This window comes from Mobula hypostoma, chromosome 3, assembly GCF_963921235.1.
Source record: "Mobula hypostoma chromosome 3, sMobHyp1.1, whole genome shotgun sequence".
In the NCBI taxonomy this organism is placed as follows: Eukaryota; Metazoa; Chordata; class Chondrichthyes; order Myliobatiformes; family Myliobatidae; genus Mobula; species Mobula hypostoma.
This window is the reverse complement of record NC_086099.1, coordinates 219,263,412-219,283,074: the sequence shown is the minus strand read 5'-3', so window position 1 is coordinate 219,283,074 and position 19,663 is coordinate 219,263,412. Positions and strand designations below refer to the sequence as shown.

The 19,663-nt window shown below is 45.0% G+C and overlaps 1 protein-coding gene and 1 long non-coding RNA gene across 5 annotated transcripts in view; one reads left to right on the top strand and one right to left on the bottom strand.

Moving 5' to 3' along the window:
* hhatlb (hedgehog acyltransferase like, b) overlaps positions 1–10,376 on the bottom strand; it is a 59,404-nt gene extending 49,028 nt beyond the window's left edge. The window contains exons 1-2 of one of the 3 annotated variants that reach the window (XM_063044532.1): positions 9,842–10,190; positions 212–253 (exon numbers count right to left, since the gene is read on the bottom strand). The gene's annotated coding sequence lies outside the window, so the exon portion shown is untranslated. Of the gene's footprint in view, positions 1–211; positions 254–9,841; positions 10,191–10,246 lie in introns of those variants that run through there. The other 2 variants (XM_063044534.1, XM_063044533.1) reach the window with 2 other exon arrangements.
* LOC134344548 (uncharacterized) overlaps positions 1–19,663 on the top strand; it is a 147,716-nt gene that overhangs the window by 53,629 nt on the left and 74,424 nt on the right. The gene's annotated exons all lie outside the window — the stretch shown is intronic.

Here is a 19,663-nt window from a genome sequence, read left to right as displayed (position 1 = left end):
GTGTTCTGTGTCCTGCCAAGCATCGTGGGCGTGCTTTGTTGGCATTGGATTTGTGACGACTCTTGCAGGCTACCTCCAACAGACCTTTGGCTGTGTTGGGTTGTTCAAAGTAAATTTATTATCATGCCACCATATACAGCCCTGTGATCCATTTTCTTCTGGGCATTCACAGTAAATCTGAGAACCATAATAGGATTAATGAAAGACTCACCCAACAGGGCAGCCAAGCGACCAATGCGTAAAAGACAACAAACTGTGAAAACACAAAGGAAAAGAGAAATAATATAAATAAATAAATAAGCAGTAAGCTTTTCAGTGGTGGACACAGTCCAGTCCATCACAGGAAAAGCTCTCCCCACCATTGGGCACGTCTACAATGAGTTCTGTCACGAGAAAGCAGCGTCCTCACTGATTTGATTTGACGCAAACGACACATATCTTTGTCGCTTCCATGTGCAAATGATAGATAAGCTTGAATCTTGAATCATTTTAGAGGTGACGTTGGAGTAAAATAGACTCAGACCCACATTAGCACTGGGCTGTCGAACCGTATTATCTGTGGGCTGTCGGATAACATCTGTGGATGAGCATTACAGGAGTTTGTTGCTATCACAGAAAAAGAGACTTGCAGCTTTCAAAGCGAAACCTGTGGAGAACTGCCCAACGCTGGTCCAAACAACAGCACTCACACTTGTACAGGCTCCCAACAGACCCTGAATTCCAGTGCAGAGAAACATAGAAAACCTACAGCACAATACAGGCCCTTCAGCCCACAAAGCCGTGCCGAACATGTCCCTACCTTAGAACTACCTGGGCTTTACCCATAGCCCTCTATTTTTCTAAGCTCCATGTACCTATCCAGGAGTCTCTTAAAAGACCCTATCGTTTCCGCCTCCACCACTGCCACTGGCAGCCCATTCCACACAGTCACCACTCTCTGTGTAAAAACTTACCCCTGACATCTCCTCTGTACCTGCTTCCAAGCACCTCACGCTAGCCGTTTCAGCCCTGGGGAAAAGCCTCTGACTATCCACACAATCAATGCCTCTCATCATCTTGTACACCTCTATCAGGTCACCTCTCATCCTCCACTGCTCCAAGGAGAAAAGGCCAAGTTCACTCAACCTATTCTCATAAGCTATGCTCCCCAATCCGGGCAACATCCTTGTAAGTCTCCTCTGCACCCTTTCTACGGTTTCCACATCCTTCCTGTAGTGAGGCGACCAGATTTGAGCACAGTAGTCCAAGTGGGGTCTGACCAGGGTCCTATATAGCTGTAACATTACCTCTTGGCTCTTAAGATACTGTGTAGGGATATCAACCTGCTGTCCGTACCCAATATGAGACTACCGCAGTGAAGTCAATACTGCTCCTAAATGGCTGTGTGGGCCAGAAGCCAAGGGTATTTAAAGATCGGCTAACAAGTGGTGCCTACGATGTGTCCTAACCATGCCTCACCCATTCAGAAAATGGGCCAATTGCGTCAGAATCAGATCCATTTATCACATGTACTGTATACCAAAACGTACAGTGAAATGAATCATTTGCATTAATGACCAATACAATCTAAGGAAGTTCAGGGGGCAGCCCAAGGGCCCACAATATTCAGCAGAACAACGCAAGCAATCACAAGAAGTCAAGCCCTTTTCCTCCCTGCTACTCACTCTCACACAGAGACAGGTCTCCACCCCCAGGGCAGGCCACCTCCAGGCATCCCAGCAGACATCCACATCCCTGGCCCTCAGGTGCAGAGTGGAAACCTGGACTCCAGCCTGACCTCTAATTCCCCCATATCCTTTCCTCTAAACCCTAACACTCCCCCCCCGTCCTCAAAACCATCCCTGCAAACCTAAAAAAAGATTAAGTGAACCACAACCTCGACAGAGAACGTAGCTCAGAGCCATCTTGACCACATGTACATAAGAGACCATATATAGAAAGCTGTACGGCGCAAGTCTTTTATAACCAAAACAAACGCTTCTACTTTTCAGCATGCCCCACAGTAGCAGTTAATTTCTGGGTGAACCGATTGTGAGAAAGGTTCACAATACAGGTAGATGCAGGTATGTGACTCTCTCTGATCTAGAACTCGGGAGCAGTCCCAGGCTGAAGGTCAGTGTGGACAGAGCTCAGCACAACATAGAAACCAGCCTCCCCTCCACAGACTCTACACTTCTTACTGCCTTGGTAAAACTGCCAACAAGCTACCTTTAAACTGCAATCTGGTCTCTTTTCTTTCTAGCCTGATGAAATATTGATTATCCATTTCCCTCCATACGTGCTGCCTGATCCACACAAGTACGTGCCTGAGAGGTGGTAGAACCTAGCTAAAGGGCAGCTTCTATCCTGCGGTTATATGACTATTGAATTGTCCTGACGTATGATCAGATTGGCTCTTGACTTCACAATCTATTCATCATGATCTTGCACATTATTGTCTGCCTGCACTGCACCTTCTCTGTAACTATCACACTTTATTCTGCGTTCTGTTACTGTTCTCCCCTTCTAAGCTTTTGCTTTAAATATACCCAATGATATGGCCTCCACAGCTGTCTGTAGCAATTAATTCCACAGATTTACCACCCTCTGGCTAAAGAAATTCCTCATCATCTCTGTTCTGAAAGGGTACCTTCTACATTGAGGTTGTGCCCTGTGGTCCTAGACTCTACCACTACAGGAAAGATCCTCTCCACATCCACTCTATTTATGCATTTCAATATTCAATAGGTTTCAATGAGATCCCTCTTCATTCTAAATGCCAGTGAGTACAGATTCAGACCCATCAACTGCTCCTCATACATTAACCCTTTCATTCCCAGAATCATTCTCATGAACCTCCTCCGGACCCTCTCCAATGCCAGTACATTCTTTCTTAGATAAGAGGGCAGAACTGCTCACAATACTCCAAAGTGCTGGCAGACCAATGCCTTATAAACCCTCAGCCTTGCTCTTATATTCTAGTCCTCTTGAAATGAAGGCTAACATTGTATTTGCTTCCTTTAACACTGACTCAATCAGCAAGTCAACCTTTAGGGAACCCTGCACGAGGACTCCCAAATCCCTTTGCACCTGTGATTTCTGAACTTTCTCCCTGTTTAGAAAATAGTCTATGTCTTTATTCCTCCTATTAAAGTGCATGACCATACACTTCCTGATACTGTATTCTATCTGCAACTTCTTTGCCCATTCACCTAATCTGTCTCAGTCCTTCTGCAGACTTCCTGCTTCTTCAACCCCACCAGCCCCTCCACCTATCTTTGTATTGACAACAAACTTGGCCACAAAGCTATCAAGAAGCAGTTAACACTGATCCCTGCGGAACACCACTAGTCACCAGCAGCCATCCGGATAAGGCCCCTTTTATTCCCCTTCTTTGCCTCCTGCCAGTCAGCCAATCTTCTATCCATGCTAGTATCGTTCCTATAATACCATGGGCTCCTATCTTGTTAATCAGCCTCATGTGCAGCACCTTGTCAAAGGTCTTTGAAAAGTCAAATACTCAACACCCACTGACTCTCATTTGTCTATCCTGCTAATTATTTTCTCAAAGAATTCCAACAGATCTGTCAGACAAGATTACCCCTTATAAAACCACACTGAATTTGGCCTATTTTATCATGTGCTTCTGAATACCCTGAAATCTCATCCTTAATAATGAACTCCAACATCCTCCCAAGCATTGAAGTCAGACTAACTGGTCTATAATTTTCTTTCTTTTGCCTCACTCCCTTAGGGAGTGGAGTGTTATTTTCCAGTCCACTGGAACCTTTCCAGAATCTAGTGATTCTTGAAGGACCATTACCAATGCCTCCACAATCTCTTCAGCTTCCTCTCGTAGAACACTGGGGTGTAGTCCATCTGATTCATGTGACTTATCTACCTTCAGATGTTTCAGATTCCCAGGCACCTTCTTACCTCTGCCCTCTGACACTCTTGAATTTCTGGCATACTGCTAGTGTCTTCCACAGTAAGTGGAATACTTCTTAAGTTTCTCCGACATTTCTTTGTTCCCCATTACTACCTTTCCAGCGGTCTGATATCCACGTGCCTCTCTTTACTCTTTATATATCTGAAAAGAAACTTTTGGTATCCTCTTTGATATTTTTGGCTAGCTTACCTTCATATTTCATCTTTTCTCTCTCGCTTTTTAGTTGTTTTCTGTTTTTTTTTTAAGGCTTCCCAATCCTCTTTCTGCTAATTTTTGCTGTATTATATCTATCATCAATCATATTATAATCACTGACTCCTAAAGGTTCCTTTACCTTAAGCTCTCTAATCAATTCTGGTTCATTAAACAACACTGAATCCAGAATTACCTTTTCCCTAGTGGGCTCAACCACAAGCTGCTCTAAAAGCCATCCCATCGGCATTTTACAAATTCCCTTTCTTGGGATCCAGCAGCAACCTAATTTTGCTGATCCATCTGCATATTAAAATCTCCCATGAGTATCATATCATTGTCCTTTTTACATGCCTTTTCTGTCTCTTATTGTAATTTGTATCCCGCATCCTGGCTACTGTTTGGAGGCATGTATATAACTCCAATCAGGTCTTTTTACTATTGCAGTTTCTTAATTCTTCCCACAAGCATTCTACTTCTTGAGCTGAGTTGCAGGGAATGGGAACCAGAATGCCAGAACAAGTAGTGGCGTGATGGTGAAGAAAGATGTTGTGAAGCCTACATACAAAATCAAAAATCAAAGGTCAAGCATGGTAGACTAATGTTCTGAGCTGCATATACTTCAGCGCAAGGAGTATTGTAGGAAAGGCGGATGAGTTTAGGGCATGGATCAACACATGGAATTATGATATTGTAGCCATCAGTGAGACTCGGTTGCAGGAGGGGCAGGACTGGCAGCTCAATATTCCAGGGTTCCATTGTTTTAGACGTGACAGAGAGGGAGGGGCTAAAGGAGGAGGGGTGACCTTACCAGTTAGGGAAAATGTCATGGCAGTGCTCAGTCAGAACAGACTGGAGAACTTGTCTAGTGAGGTGTTATGGGTAGAACTGAGGAATAAGAAAATTATGACCATATTAATGGATTTTATTATAAACTGCCGAATAGTCAGTGGGTTTGAGAAAAGCAAATTTGTGGAGAGATCACAGACTGTTGCAAGAAACATAAAGTTATGATATTTGGTGATTTTAACTTTCCATATTTGGCTGGGACTTCACACCATAAAAGGGCTGGATGGGAAAGAACATGTCAACTCTGTTCAGGAAAGTTTTCTTAATCAGTACATAGAAGTCCCAACTAGAGAGTATGCAATTATTAGGATATGACACAGGACGGATGACGAAGTTTTTGTAGAAGAACATTTTCTGTCCAGTGATCATAATGCTATTAGTTTCAAGGTAATTATGGAAAAGGACTGATCTGGTCCTTGGGTTAAGGTAACGTTGAGACTTAAAGCACTGGTGAGGCCTCACTTGGAGTATTGTGAATAGTTTTGGGCTGGATGGTTTGGAGTTTGTAAAATTTGTGCAGGAAAGTTTTTTGCAGCAATACATAGAGGTACCAAGAAGGGGCAGTGTTGGATCTCCTGTTAGGGAATGAGATAGGTCAGGTGACGGAGGGTTGTGTTGGGGAGCACTTCGAGTCCAGTGATCACAATGCTATTAATTTCAATATAATTATGGAGGAGGATAGGTCTGGACCCAGGGTTGAGATTTTTGATTGGAGAAAGGCTAACTTTAAGGAGGTGTGAAAGGATTTAGAAGGAGTGGATTGGGACAATTTGTTTTATGGGAGGAATGTAATAGAGAAATGGAGGTCATTTAAAGGTGAAATTTTGAGGGTACAGAATCTTCGTGTTTCTGTTAGGTTGAAAGGAAAGGTTAAAAGTTTGAGAGAGCCATAGTTTTCAAGGGATATTGGAAACTTGGTTTGAAAAAAGAGAGATATCTTCAATAAATTTAGGCAGCATGGAGTAAATGAGGTGCTCAAGGAATATAAAGAATGTAAAAAGAATCTTAAGAAAGAAATTAGAAAAGCTAAAAGAAGTTATGAGGTTGCTTTGGCAAGTAAGGTGAATATAAATCCCAAGGGTTTCTACAGTTATATAAATAGCAAAAGGATAGTGAGGGATAAAATTGGTCCCTTAGAGAACCAGAGTGGACAGCTATGTGTGGAGCCAAAAGAGATGGGGGAGATTCTGAACAATTTCTTTTCTTTGGTATTCATGAAGAAGAAGGATATTAAATTGTGTAAGATAAGGGGAACAGGTAGGGAAGTTATGAAAACTATGATGATTAAAGAAGAGGAAGTACTGGAGCTTTTAAGGAATATAAAAGTGGATAAGACTCTGGGTCCTGACAGGATATTCCCTAGGACCTTCAGGGAAGTTAGTGTGGAAATAGCAAGGGCTCTGACAGAAATATTTCAAATGTCATTAGAAACGGGGATGGTGCCAGAGGATTGGCGTATTGCTCATGTTGTTCCATTGTTCTAAGAGTAAACCTAGCAATTATCGGCCTGTGAGTTTGACGTCAGTGGTAGGTAAATTGATGGAAAGTATTCTTAGAGATGGTATATATAATTATCTGGATAGACAGGGTCTGATTAGGAACAGTCAACATGGATTTGTGCGTGGAAGGTCATGTTTGACAAATCTTATTGAATTTTTTGAAGAGGTTACCGGGGAAGTTGACGAGGGTAAAGCGGTGGATGTTGTCTATATGGACTTCAGTAATGCCTTTGACAAGGTTCCACACAGAAGGTTAGTTAGGAAGGTTCAATCGTTAGGTATTAATATTGAAGTAGTAAAATGGATTCAGCAGTGGCTGGATGGGAGACGCCAGAGAGTGGTGGTGGAAAACTGTTTGTTAGATTGGAAGCTGGTGACTAGTCGTGTGCCTCAGGGATCTGTACTGGGTCCAGTGTTATTTGTCATATATATTAATGATCTGGATGATGGGGTGGTAAATTGGATGAGTAAGTATGCAGATGATACTAAGATAGGTGGAGTTGTGGATAATGAAGTAGGTTTTCAAAGCTTGCAGAGAGATTTAGGCCAGTTAGAAGAGTGGGCTGAATGATGGCAGATAGAGTTTAATGCTGATAAATGTGAGGTGCTACATTTTGGTAGGACTAATCAAAATAGGACATACATGGTAAATGGTAGGGCATTGAAGAATGCAGTAGAACAGAGGGATCTAGGAATACTGGTGCATAGTTCCCTGAAGGTGGAATCTCATGTGGATAGGGTGGTGAAGAAAGCTTTTGGTATGCTGGCCTTTATAAATCAGAGCATTGAGTATAGGAGTTGGGATGTAATGTTGAAATTGTACAAGGCATTGGTGAGGCCAAATTTGGAGTATTGTGTACAGTTTTGGTTACCAAATTATAGGAAAGATGTCAACAAAATAGAGAGGGTACAAGGAAGATTTACTGGAATGTTACCTGGGTTTCATCACCTAAGTTACAGAGAAAGGTTGAACAAGTTGGGTCTTTATTCTTTGGAACGTAGAAGGTTGAGGGGGAACTTGATAGAGGTATTTAAAATTATGAGGGGGAATAGATAGAGTTGACATGGATAGGCTTTTTCCATTGAGAGTGGGGGAGATTCAAACAAGAAGACATGAGTTGAGAGTTAAAGGGCAAAAGTTTAGGGATAACATGAGGGGGAACATCTTTACTCAGAGAGTGGTGGCTGTGTGGGACGAGCTTCCAGCAGAAGTGGTTGAGGCAGGTTCGATGTTGTCGTTTAAGGTTAAATTGGACAGCTATATGGACAGGAAAGGAATGGAGGGTTATGGGCTGAGTGCAGGTAGGTGGGACTAGGTGAGAGTAAGAGTTCAGCATGGACTAGAAGGGCCGAGATAGCCTGTTTCCATGCTGTAATTGTTATATGGTTATAGGTATAGGCAGGTAGGAACAAATGAAGTATTTGAGGAGTCTAAGGAAATCAGGAGAGCTAATAGAAGACATAAGATAATGCAGAGAATCCTAAAGCCTTCTCCAGATATATTAAGAGCAAAAGGATAGCAAGGGACAAATCTGGTCATCCGGAAGATCAGAATGATAATCTATGCATAGGGCCAAACGACTTGGAGAAGATCTTAAATGAATTTTTTTTGCATCTTTATTTACTCAGGATACAGAGATCTGTAGAAGGCTCTTAATGTGTTTGTAGAGTCTATAGATATGAGCCAATGCAGGCAGTGAGGTCGTGAACCCTATACAGATTACAGAGGAGGAGGTGTTTGCTGTCTTGAGATAAACTAGGACGGATAAATCCCAAGGACTTGACACGTTATTCCCTTGGATGCAGTTTTTTCACTGAGGTTGGGTGAGACTACAACTAGAAGTCATGGGTTAAGGGTGAAAGGTAAAATGTTTAAGAGGGCCTTGAGGGGGATCATCTTCACTCAGAGGTTGGTGAGAGCGTGGACGGAGCTGCCAGTGCAAGTGGTGAACAGTTACACTATACTTATGTGTAGTTTTTTCCATGAATTCTATCGTATCACTTTATTTTCCTGTGAGTGCCTGCAATAAAATGAATCAGAGTTGTATATGGTGACATTTATGCAGTTTGATAATAAATTTACCTTGACTTTGATTAGAGATGGGAATTATTTATTTAACACCCACTAATTTCTGGCTCCATGCACAGACTGCTTCTTTGGTCTCTAATGAACCCTACTCTTTCCAATGTTCTTGCCCTTAATATATTTAAAATACTTCAGGATTTTCCTTGACCTTCTTCGACAATCGCATCTCATAACCCCCTTTTCCTTTCTAATTTCCTTTTTAGATACCCTCCTACTTTCAAGTGCTCCTGAAAGTTCTCATTTTTAGGTCTGCCCCCTTTTATCAGTCCAACCCGGTTTTTACAGATAAATATTTAAAGCTTAAAGATCGGCTCTGTTTGCCGCATCTACACCGAAACAGAGTGCAATGCGCCGCTGACATCAACAACCAACACGGTCTGAAGATTGTGCCGGGGGGCAGACCGCAAGAGTCGCCACGCTTCTGCTACCAAAACAGCATGCCCACCACTCACTAATCCTAACCCGTACGTTTTGGGGCTATGGGAGAAAACACAGGGAGAACGTTCTGACAGCGGCGGCAATTGAACCCCGATCCCATAGTTGGCCCGGTAAAGGGTAATGTTAACTGCTTTTTTTCTTTTGGTATTATCTCAATGTGTGGAATGGATGGCATGCAAACGCAAGTTACTCTGTATGGAGACACTGTATCGAGGTACAAAACAATAATAAATCAAACCAATTACCATACCGCTTGGCATCTACAGTTACATGGGATTTTTGTTCTCATCCTCCATTCTTAAGGGATCAAGTTGACGCTGAACTCCCACGATTTGATTTTATTTATGACTCCTACTTGTCAGATACAGAATTAAATTCAAAACCAATGAGAGTTTGGTTTCACTGAATACTCAATGAAGCCTCGAATTGTAAATACAGAGAACGACCCTGGGGCTCAGGGATTTGGTTTTAAATCGTTTGCTCCCACGGCCGCGGCGACTGGAGACATAATTAGGTGATAGAAAAGGAAGAGCCGGCGAAAGCAAACCGGGTAATTGCTAAACCAAGCAACCTTGGCTCTTACCAGCCACCGCAGTGACATTCGATTACCCCTGGGGATGGGCGGTTCGAAACTCACCACAGAAACTGCGGGCGATTTTCGTTTTGGTTTTATTAACGCACCATTCCTTTAAAAAAAGGTACAACATTGCGGCGGAGATTGCGCAAATTACGCGGACTCTTCTGTGGAGGCATAGATCGAAAAGCAGCCTGTGTTGGTTATCCCGTCACTCTCGACTAAATGTACAAGGCAGCAGTCTGCAATTAATAGTTCAACACACATCAGGTTACCTTGAATCCAGCTGACTTTGACAGGCGCGCAAAACACACCTCGAAGGAAGGACTTGCAGCCTTATTGATTGTAAGGAGCCCGAAGGGGGGGAAAAAAAGAACGCCTTTCTAACTTAGTCCCAGTGAATACATTTTTTGCTTATAGGATGAGCCTCGACTTGTGCAGAGGGATAGCTCAGAGGAGTATTTTTAAATTCAGCCGAGCCCGACGCATTTGGCTCGGCCCCGTACAGCTGTCGATCAAACCCGTCCGTGCTCAGCAATTTTGGGAGGTGGGGGGTTGGGGTCGAGAGAACGAGTCCCAGAACAGCGGAGTCCACTACCCGCAGAGGTGCTGGCCGGCTTGCCCACCCTCCCCTCCCGGCACGCGTGAAATTAACAACCCGTCGCTCCTGCGCCGCTTACCCCTCGAGAAGATATTATTTAGCTTGTCAGTGCAGTGTTATCGATTGCACAGTAATTTCCCCTCAGACTGAACTGCTGTTCGAATTCCTTCCTCCGAAAGGGGAAGATTCTTCGCTGTTAGCAATGCACATGCAGAACGCAGTGATGTAAATCGGGGCAGCTTTCAGATTGTCAGACGGATGACTAAAGAACCCGAACCCTAACAATAAAGAGTGCAGATACTGGGATTCTGAAATAATACCAGAAGATTTTATTCTAAGTGGTTAAGAAGGCGTATGGTGTGCTGGTTTGAGTTCGTTCGTTAAGTGCCGTGTGGTGTGACGTGAGCGATCATGGCCGTCCATGACCATGATTGTTGGCAAATTTTTCTACGGAAGTGGTTTGTCATTGCCGCCGCCTTCTGGGCAGTGTCTTGACAAAAGGGGTGACCCCAGCCATTATCAATACTCTTCACAGATTGTCTGCCTGGTGTCAGTGCTCACATAACCGGGACTGCCCCATACGACCATCCACCACCTGCTCCCATGGCTTCACGTGACTCTGATCGGGGGTGGGGGAGGGAGGACTAAGCGGGTGCCACACCTCGCCCAAGGGTGACCTGCAGGCTAGTGGAGGGAAGGAGCGTCTCACACCTCCTTTCGTAGAGACCCAACTCCACCCCGTCACCCGGTTCTGTGAAACCCTGGTTAGACCACACGTGGAATATTGGGTCCATTTCTGGTAGTCACATTATAGGAAGAACCTAGAAGCCTTAGAGAGGGTGCGGAGGAGATTTACGAGGATGCTGCCTGGATTAGAGAGCATGTGGTATGGGGATAGGTCGAGCGAGCCAGAGCTTCTCTCTTTGGAGCAAAGGAGGGTGAAAGGAGACTTGATAGAGGTGTAGATCCAGTGGATGGTCAGAAACTTTTCCCAGGGCTGGATTGGCTAACACCAGGGGGCATAATATTAAGGTGATTGGAGGTTGTCAGAGGTAAATTCTTTACATTGTCATGGTCCGGTCCGTGGACTCCGGGTCTTCCGGCTGTCCCTTGTTTCAGTTGGGCTTAATCATAGGCACCTGAGGCTGGGAATATAAATGGCCCTGGGGCCGAGTGTGGGTGCTGGTTTGTCTCGTCAGTATCCCCTTGGAGCAACTCGCCAGTGGAAGGCTAGAGCAGCCATTCGTGATCTCTAGGCCTGGTTGCAGGACCACCGCTTCACGGAGCGTTGTTGTCTCTAGTCGGAGTAGTCATCGTGGTATGGATTCGGCCGTTTCTGGGGCCAGGTGAGTGGCCGCCTGTCGCTCCGAGCTAGATATGGATTCGGCTGTTCCCGTAGCCAGCCAAGGTTGCTGGCCGCCCCGAGACTGGAAGCCACCCCGGATTGGGCTCCCGTCCTGTCCTTGCCTCCGTGGGGTAAGTCAAGCAGTCCTTGCCGTTACCCTGCGGTTGGATCTATCCCTTCCCGTCCTCGCCTTCATTGGGTAAGTCAGGCCGTCTTTGCAGTTACCCTGAGGCAGGACTGTTCTCTGCCCCTTCCCATCTAAATGCCTGACACTTTCCTCGGCAGTCATCCCAGCCCGGCGTCCAAGGAAGGGACCCGGCCCTGTCCCGAACCCTAGCCTCGAAGAACTCTAACCCCGTCCAGTCCTGTAGCCACGTCATGTCTTCGCCTAGTTCCGGAGTCCGAGCCCGAGTCGAGACCCAGGTTCTGGGTCCTTGTCCAGTGTCTGGCTCGGAGTCCGTACCCAAGCCCCGCTTAGTCCCGTCGCCAAGCCTCGAAGAACCCAAGCCATGTCCAGTCCTGTAGCCACGTCATGTCCTCGCCTAGTTCTGGGGTCTAAGACCCAGGTTCTGGGTCCTTGTCCAGTCTCTGGCTCGGAGTCCACACCCAGTCTCCAAGTTCCCAGTTCCTTGTCTTGGTCCCGCTTTCCTAGCCCAAGTCTGTGTTCCTGTCCCAGCTCCTGGTCTGGGTCCAGTCCCGTCCCTAACTCTAGTCCAGTCCAGTTCCCAGTACTTCAGTATCTGTGTCTTGCATTTGGGTCCGCCATCAACACCCACCTTATGACAGAGTTGTGAGTAGGTGTGATACACTACCAGGGGTGGTGGTAGAGACAGCTGCAACAGGGACATTTAAGAGACTCTTAGGTACATGGATGGTAGAAAAATGAAGGGCCAAGTGAAGGGTTAGATTCATTTTAGAGTAGGTTAAAAGGCTAGTAAACATCATGGGCTGAAGGGCCTGTACTGTGCTGTAATGATCTACATTTAAGTGCTGGAAATACTCAGCAGGTCAGGCAGTATCTGTAGAGAGAGAGAAACAAAGTTCAGATTCCAAGTCAACAACTCTTCAAAGTTGGAAAAGATAGAGTTCAAACACGTATTAATTTACAGAGAAGTAGGCCTATGATAGGGTGTAGATGAAGAAAGATTGGGGTTTGATTCCCACTGCTGTCTGTAAGGAGATTGTACATTCTTCCCGTGGTGAGGTGGGTTTTCTCCGAATGTTACAATTTCCTCCCACGTTCCAAAGATGCACAGATTATTGTTAGTGAGTTGTGTGGTGACACTTGGGGGCTACCCAGCACATCCTCCATGTAAATGATGCATTTCACTGCATGTTTCGATGCACATGTGACAAATAAAATTAATCTTTATTTTTATAACCTGACACCAGTTGTGGTGCTGCATGTTGGATTACTGGTCTGGAGAGCAATATTTGGGCATGCATTTAAGGTGAAATAGGTTAATTTCAAAGGAGATGTGAGAGGCAAGTTTTTTTTTATACAGAGTGGTGGATGCCTGGAATGCCAGGGGTGGTAATGGGGGCAAATAGGATGGATGCATTTAAAAGGCTCATTACTGTGTACTGCTTTGGTCACCCTGTTATAGGAAAGATGCTAAATTGGGAAGAGTGTAGAAAAGATTTACATGGATCTAAGAGAGGGCACGAGTTATAGGGGAAGGTTGGCCAGGCTAGATCTTTATTCCTTGGAGTGTAGGAGAATGAGGGGTGACCTTATAGAGGTTCATAAAATCATGAACACAGGAGATTCTGCGATGCTGTAAGTCCAGAGTGACACACAAGATGCTGAAGGAACTCAGCAGCTCAGGCAGCATCTATGGAGAGGAATAAACAGTCAATATTCTGGGCCGAGACCTTTCATCAGGACTGGAAAGGAAGGGGGAAGAAGCCAGAATAAAAAGGTCGGGAGGATTACAAACTGAACAATGATAGATAAAGCCGGGTGAGGGGTAAGGTAGGTGGGGGAAGGGGATGAGATGAGAAGCTGCAAAGTGAAGGGTCAAAAAGATAAAGGGCTGGAGAAGAAGGAATCTGAGAGGACCATGGGAGAAAGGGAAGGAGGAGGGAACCAGAGGGAGATGATGGGTAGCTGTGGAGAAGTGATAAATGGAGCCAGAATGGGGAGTGGAAAAGGAAGGGAAGGGGAGTGGGGGAGGAAATCCCAGAAGTTGGAGAAATTTGATGTTTATGCTGTCACGTCCTCCAACCTGAGAGTGGCCTCATCATGCTGGTACAGGAGACCATGGGAATGGGAATAGGGATTGGAATTAAAATGGTTGGTCACCAGGAAAGTATCTGTGTGGTAGAGAGAAGGTCCCCCAGTTTATGTAGGGTCTCACCAAGGTGGAAGAGATCACACTGGGATACAGTACATGACCCCAAGAGATTTGGGGAAGTATCACTTCACTTGGAAGGACTATTTGGGGGCCCTAAATGATGATGAGGGATTTGGTGAATGGGCAGGTGTACACCTGTTCTGCTTGCAGGAGGGAGATCAGTGGGGGGGGGGGGATGAATGGATGAGGAACATAGATAAGATGAATGGTAACAGTCTCTTCCTCAGGATAGGGGAGTCAAAAACTAGGGGGCATAGATTTAGAGTGAGGGGGAAAGATTTTACAGGGACCTGAGGGGCAATTTTTTCCACAGAGGCTGGTAAGCAGTTGGAAGAAGCTGCCAGTGGAAGTGGTTGGAAGTAGATACAATGGTGTCATTTAAGAAGTACTTGGCTTAGAGTTTAGAGGGGTATGAGCTGAGGGAAAGGAAGTGGGACTAGCTGGAGTAAGCACCATGGTTGGTATGGACCCATTGGGCTGAAGAGCCTGAGAACATGCTATATAACTTTAAAGATAGACACATGAATGTGTATGAGTATGGACATTGAGTAGACAGGAGGGATTATTTTAACATTTATCTAGTTTAATTAATTTGGCCCATCATAGAGTGAAGGTCCAGTTCTTGGGGTGAACTGTTTATAGGAGATTAAAACAGAATAGGAGAAAAATATATTTAATAAACAATGTCGAAAATGGAAAACGAAATGCAGATGCTGGAAATCTGAACTATAAGAAAATGCTAAAGTGCCCAGAAGGTTAGGCAGCACCCGTGGGGAGAGAAAGAGAGTTAAAGTTTGATGTGTAAGACCCTTTGTGAAAACTAGGAAAAGAGACGAGCAAGGCAAATTTGAGTAGGAGAGAAGATGGGTAGAACAGAGGGAATATCTCTGATAGGGTGAGAACAAGCAGGTTAACAGGTACAGTTACAAGCACATTGTTTTCTTGTAATATGTTGTTAATGTGGGACCTGTTCAGCAGACTAGACCATACAAATCATACAAATACAAAACTGATCCAGAATAAAAAGGTAGCAATGGCCAGTTTTAACAATAAAAAGAATAAAGTTGTTAAAATTGGAGAATTCTGTAATTCCAATGCAAATTAATTAAAAAATGGAAATAAATTTGACATTGAGGGTGAATTCTCCACTCCTACACTGGCCTTTCTGTCTGTGACTCTTCATCTGTTGCAGTGAGGCCAAATGTAGGCTCAAGGAACATCTCATCTTCCATCTGGGCACATTGTATCCTCCAGGACTGGTTATCAACTAGAGGGTGGAGAATCTATGGAATTTATTACCCTAGGCAGCTGTAGAGGTCAAGTTCTTGGGTATTTTTAAAGCAGACATTGACGGGTTCTTAATTAGTAAGGGCATCCAAAGTTATGGGGAGAAGGCAGGAGAATGGGGTTGAGGATAATAAATCAGCCATGATGGAATGGCGGAGCAGACTCAATGGGTCAAATGACCTAATTCTGTTCCTACATCTTATAGTCTTATCTTCCTGGCTATCTCTACCTATCATCATACTGATTCAATATTTAGTTTCTATTTGTATAGTCTGGTCTGTGGGGAAAGTCCCACCACATTATCACTAACAACATTACCCAGACAGGAAAACATAATGTGCTTGTAACTGCTTTCCTCACTTGCCCCACCAACTCCTTTGGTCTCTCTCTCTATCAGAGATGTTCTCTATGTTCTTTCCAACCTCCAACAGCTCACTGCAACCCCCCCCCCAACACACCCACCCACCCCCTTTCTGCCACTGAAATCAACCTTCTCAGTTCTGAAGGGTCTCAGACTTGAAACATTTAGAATCAAGTTTATTACCAGTGGCATGTCATGAAATTTGTTGTTTTGTGGCAGCAGTACAATGCAATTACTATAAATTGCAATAAGAAACATGTAAGATAACAAAATATAAAAAGGCAATAAGAAATGTAAAATACAAAAATAAATATATATAAAAAACAAATGTATAGTGCAAAAGAGCAAAGTAAAGAGACAGTGTTCATGGTTTCATTGTTCATTCATGGGTTCAGAATTCTGATGGCAGAGGGGAAGAAACTGTTCCCAAAAATGTTGCATCTTCAGGCTCCTCTACCTCCTCCCTGATGATAGTAATGAGATGAGGGCATGTCCTGGATGGTGGATATCATCTTGAGGATCTGCCTTTTGAAGATGACATTAAATATATTCCTCTAGGTGAGTTTCTGAGTATTCTAGCATCTTTGTGTTCTATTTCAGCATCTGCCATTTTTCTGATTTTCAGAACTAGGAAGACTGGTACTTGGAAACTTTGAATTTGATGTTAAGTCCTGAGGATGTTAACAGGAATATATGTGAAACAAAATTATGTTACTCATTCTTACGCTGCGCTTTAATTGAAACAGAGTAATTCCAATAAGTTGTTTTATTTTAAGAACAGAGTTGGAAACTGCTTTTTCTAGGCACTGAAGTGTCACTGGTGTCTGTTCTTATCCTGGTTCTATTTTCAGTCACAGTCCTTGTGTAAGTATGTATGTTTAAAACATGAGCTACCTTTATCTCTAATACTGTTAAGTGTTTGTTATCTGATGAATATTTTTCCCATGAGAAGCTGACTGTATGCTAACTAATGTAAGGGTACCCAAATCTTAAAAAGAAGCAACATACATCAAAGTTGCTGGTGAACACAGCAGGCCAGGCAGCATCTCTAGGAAGAGGTACAGTGGATGTTTCGGGCCGAGACAATTCATCAGGACCAACTGAAAGAAGAGCTAGTAAGAGATTTGAAAGTGGGAGGGGGAGGGGGAGATCCAAAATGATAGGAGAAGACAGGAGGGGGAGGGATGGAGCCAAGAGCTGGACAGGTGATTGGCAAAAGGGATATGAGAGGATCATGGGACAGGAGGCCCAGGGAGAAGGAAAAGGGGGAGGGGGGGAAACCCAGAGGATGGGCAAGGGGTATAGTCAGAGGGACAGAGGGAGAAAAAGGAGAGAGAGAGAAAGAATGTGTATATAAATAAATAACGGATGGGGTACAAGGGGGAGGTGGGGCATTAGCGGAAGTTTGAGACGTCAATGTTCATGCCATCAGGTTGGAGGCTACCCAGACGGAATGTAAGGTGTTGTTCCTCCAACCTGAGTGTGGCTTCATCTTTACAATAGAGGAGGCCATGGATAGACATATCAGAATGGGAATGGAATGTGGAATTAAAATATGTGGCCACTGGGAGATCCTGCTTTCTCTGGCGGACAGAGTGTAGGTGTTCAGCAAAATAATCTCCCAATCTGTGTCGGGTCTCACCAATATATAGAAGGCCACACCGGGAGCACTGGACGCAGCATATCACCCCAGCCAACTCACAGGTGAAGTGTCACCTCACCTGGAAGGACTGTCTGGGGCCCTGAATGGTGGTAAGGGAGGAAGTGTAAGGGCATGTGTAGCACTTGTTCCGCTTACACGGTTAAGTGCCAGGAGGGAGATCAGTGGGGAGGGATGGTGGGGACGAATGGACAAGGGAGTCGCGTAGGGAGCGATCCCTGCGGAAAGCGGCGGGGGGGGCGGGACGGAAAGACGTGCTTAGTGGTGGGATCCCGTTGGAGGTGGCGGAAGTTACGGAGAATAATATGTTGGACCCGGAGGCTGGTGGGGTGGTAGGTGAGGACCAGGGGAACCCTATTCCTACTGGGGTGGCGGGAGGATGGAGTGAGAGCAGATGTGCGTGAAATGGGGGAGATGCGTTTGAGAGCAGGATTGATGGTGGAGAAAGGGAAGCCCCTTTCTTTTAATAAAAAAAAAGGAGGACATCTCCCTCGTCCTGGAATGAAAAGCCTCATCCTGAGAGCAGATGCGGCGGAGACGGAGGAATTGCGAGAAGGGGATGGCATTTTTGCAAGAGACAGGGTGAGAAGAAGAATAGTCCAGATAGCTGTGAGAGTCAGTAGGCTTATAGTAGACATTAGTAGATAAGCTGTTTCCAGAGATAGAGACAGAAAGATCTAGAAAGGGGAGGGAGGTGTCAGAAATGGACCAGGTAAACTTGAGGGCATGGTGAAAGTTGGAGGCAAAGTTAATAAAGTCAACGAGCTCAGCATGCGTGCAGGAAGCAGCACCAATGCAGTCGTTGATGTAGCGAAGTAAAAGTGGGGGCGGATACCAGAATAGGTTTGGAACATAGATTGTTCCACAAAGCCAACAAAAAGGCAGGCATAGCTAGGACCCATACGGGTGCCCATAGCTACACCTTTAGTTTGGAGGAAGTGGGAGGAGCCAAAGGAGAAATTATTAAGAGTAAGGACTAATTCTGCTAGATGGAGCAGAGTGGTGGTAGAGGGGAACTGATTAGGTCTGGAATCCAGAAAGAAGCGGAGAGCTTTGAGACCTTCCTGATAGGGGATGGAAGAATACAGGGACTGGACATCTGTGGTGAAAATAAAGCGGTGGGGACCAGGGAACTTAAAATCGAAAAGTTTAACAGTGTGAGAAGTGTCACAAACATAGGTAGGAAGGGATTGAACAAGGGGGGATTAAAACTGTGTCGAGGTATGCAGAAACGAGTTCGGTGGGGCAGGAGCAAACTGAGACAATACATCTGCCAGGACAGGCAGGTTTGTGGATCTTGGGTAGGAGGTAGAAACGGGAAGTGCGAGGTGTGGGAACTATAAGGTTGGTAGCAGTGGATGGGAGATCCCCTGAGCGGGTTGAAGGAACAACACCTTGTATTCCGTCTGGGTAGCCTCCAACCTGATGGCATGAACATTGACTTCTCTAACTTCCGCTAATGCCCCACCTCCCCCTCGTACCCTATCCGTTATTTATTTATATACACACATTCTTTCTCTCTCTCTCCTTTTTCTTCCTCTGTCCCTCTGACTATACCCCTTGCCCATCCTCTGGGTTTTCCCCCCTCCTCCTTCTCCTTCTCCCTGGGCCTCCTGTCCCATGATCCTCTCATATCCCTTTTGCCAATCACCTGTCCAGCTCTTGGCTCCATCCCTCCCCCCTCTGTCTTCTCCGATCATTTTGGATCTCCCCCTCCCCCTCCCACTTTCAAATCTCTTACTAGCTCTTCCTTCAGTTAGTCCTGACGAAGGGTCTTGGCCTGAAACCTCGACTGTACCTCTTCCTAGAGATGCTGCCTGGCCTGCTGCGTTCACCAGCAACTTTGATGTGTGTTGCTTGAAATTCCAGCATCTGCAGATTTCCTCGTGTTTGCGCTTAAAAAGAAGCAGCCCTGTTTAAATGCCACCATTGTCACCCACCCCATCACCCATTAAACACAGAACAATATAGCACAGGAAGAGGCCCTTTGATTAGAATAGCTTCATTTGTCACACATACATCAAAACATACAGTGAAATGTCATTTTGCGTCAACAACCAACACAGTCTGAGGATTGCTTGCAGCACCAATATTAGTATCCCTACAACATACTAGCACTAACCCGTACATCTTTGGAACGTGGGAGGAAACCAGAGCACCAGGAGGAAACCCAGATGGTCACAGAGAGAACGTGCAATCCCCTTACAGACATCAGAGGGAATTGAACCCCGAACAGTGATTGCTGGTGCCGTAAGGTGATTGTGCTATGCTACCACGCCGCCAACCTTGTCTGCACCAGTCTAAATTTCATCTGCCAGCACACAATCCGTAGCCCTCTACTCCCTGCCTGCTTATTTGTTTGTCTAAATGCCTTTTTAAACTTTACTATTGTATCTAATACCAACACTTCCCTGGTTGTGTGTTACACACTCCTGTGTGTAAAACTTCCCTCACACATCTCCTTTAAGCTTTTCTCCTTTCTGACT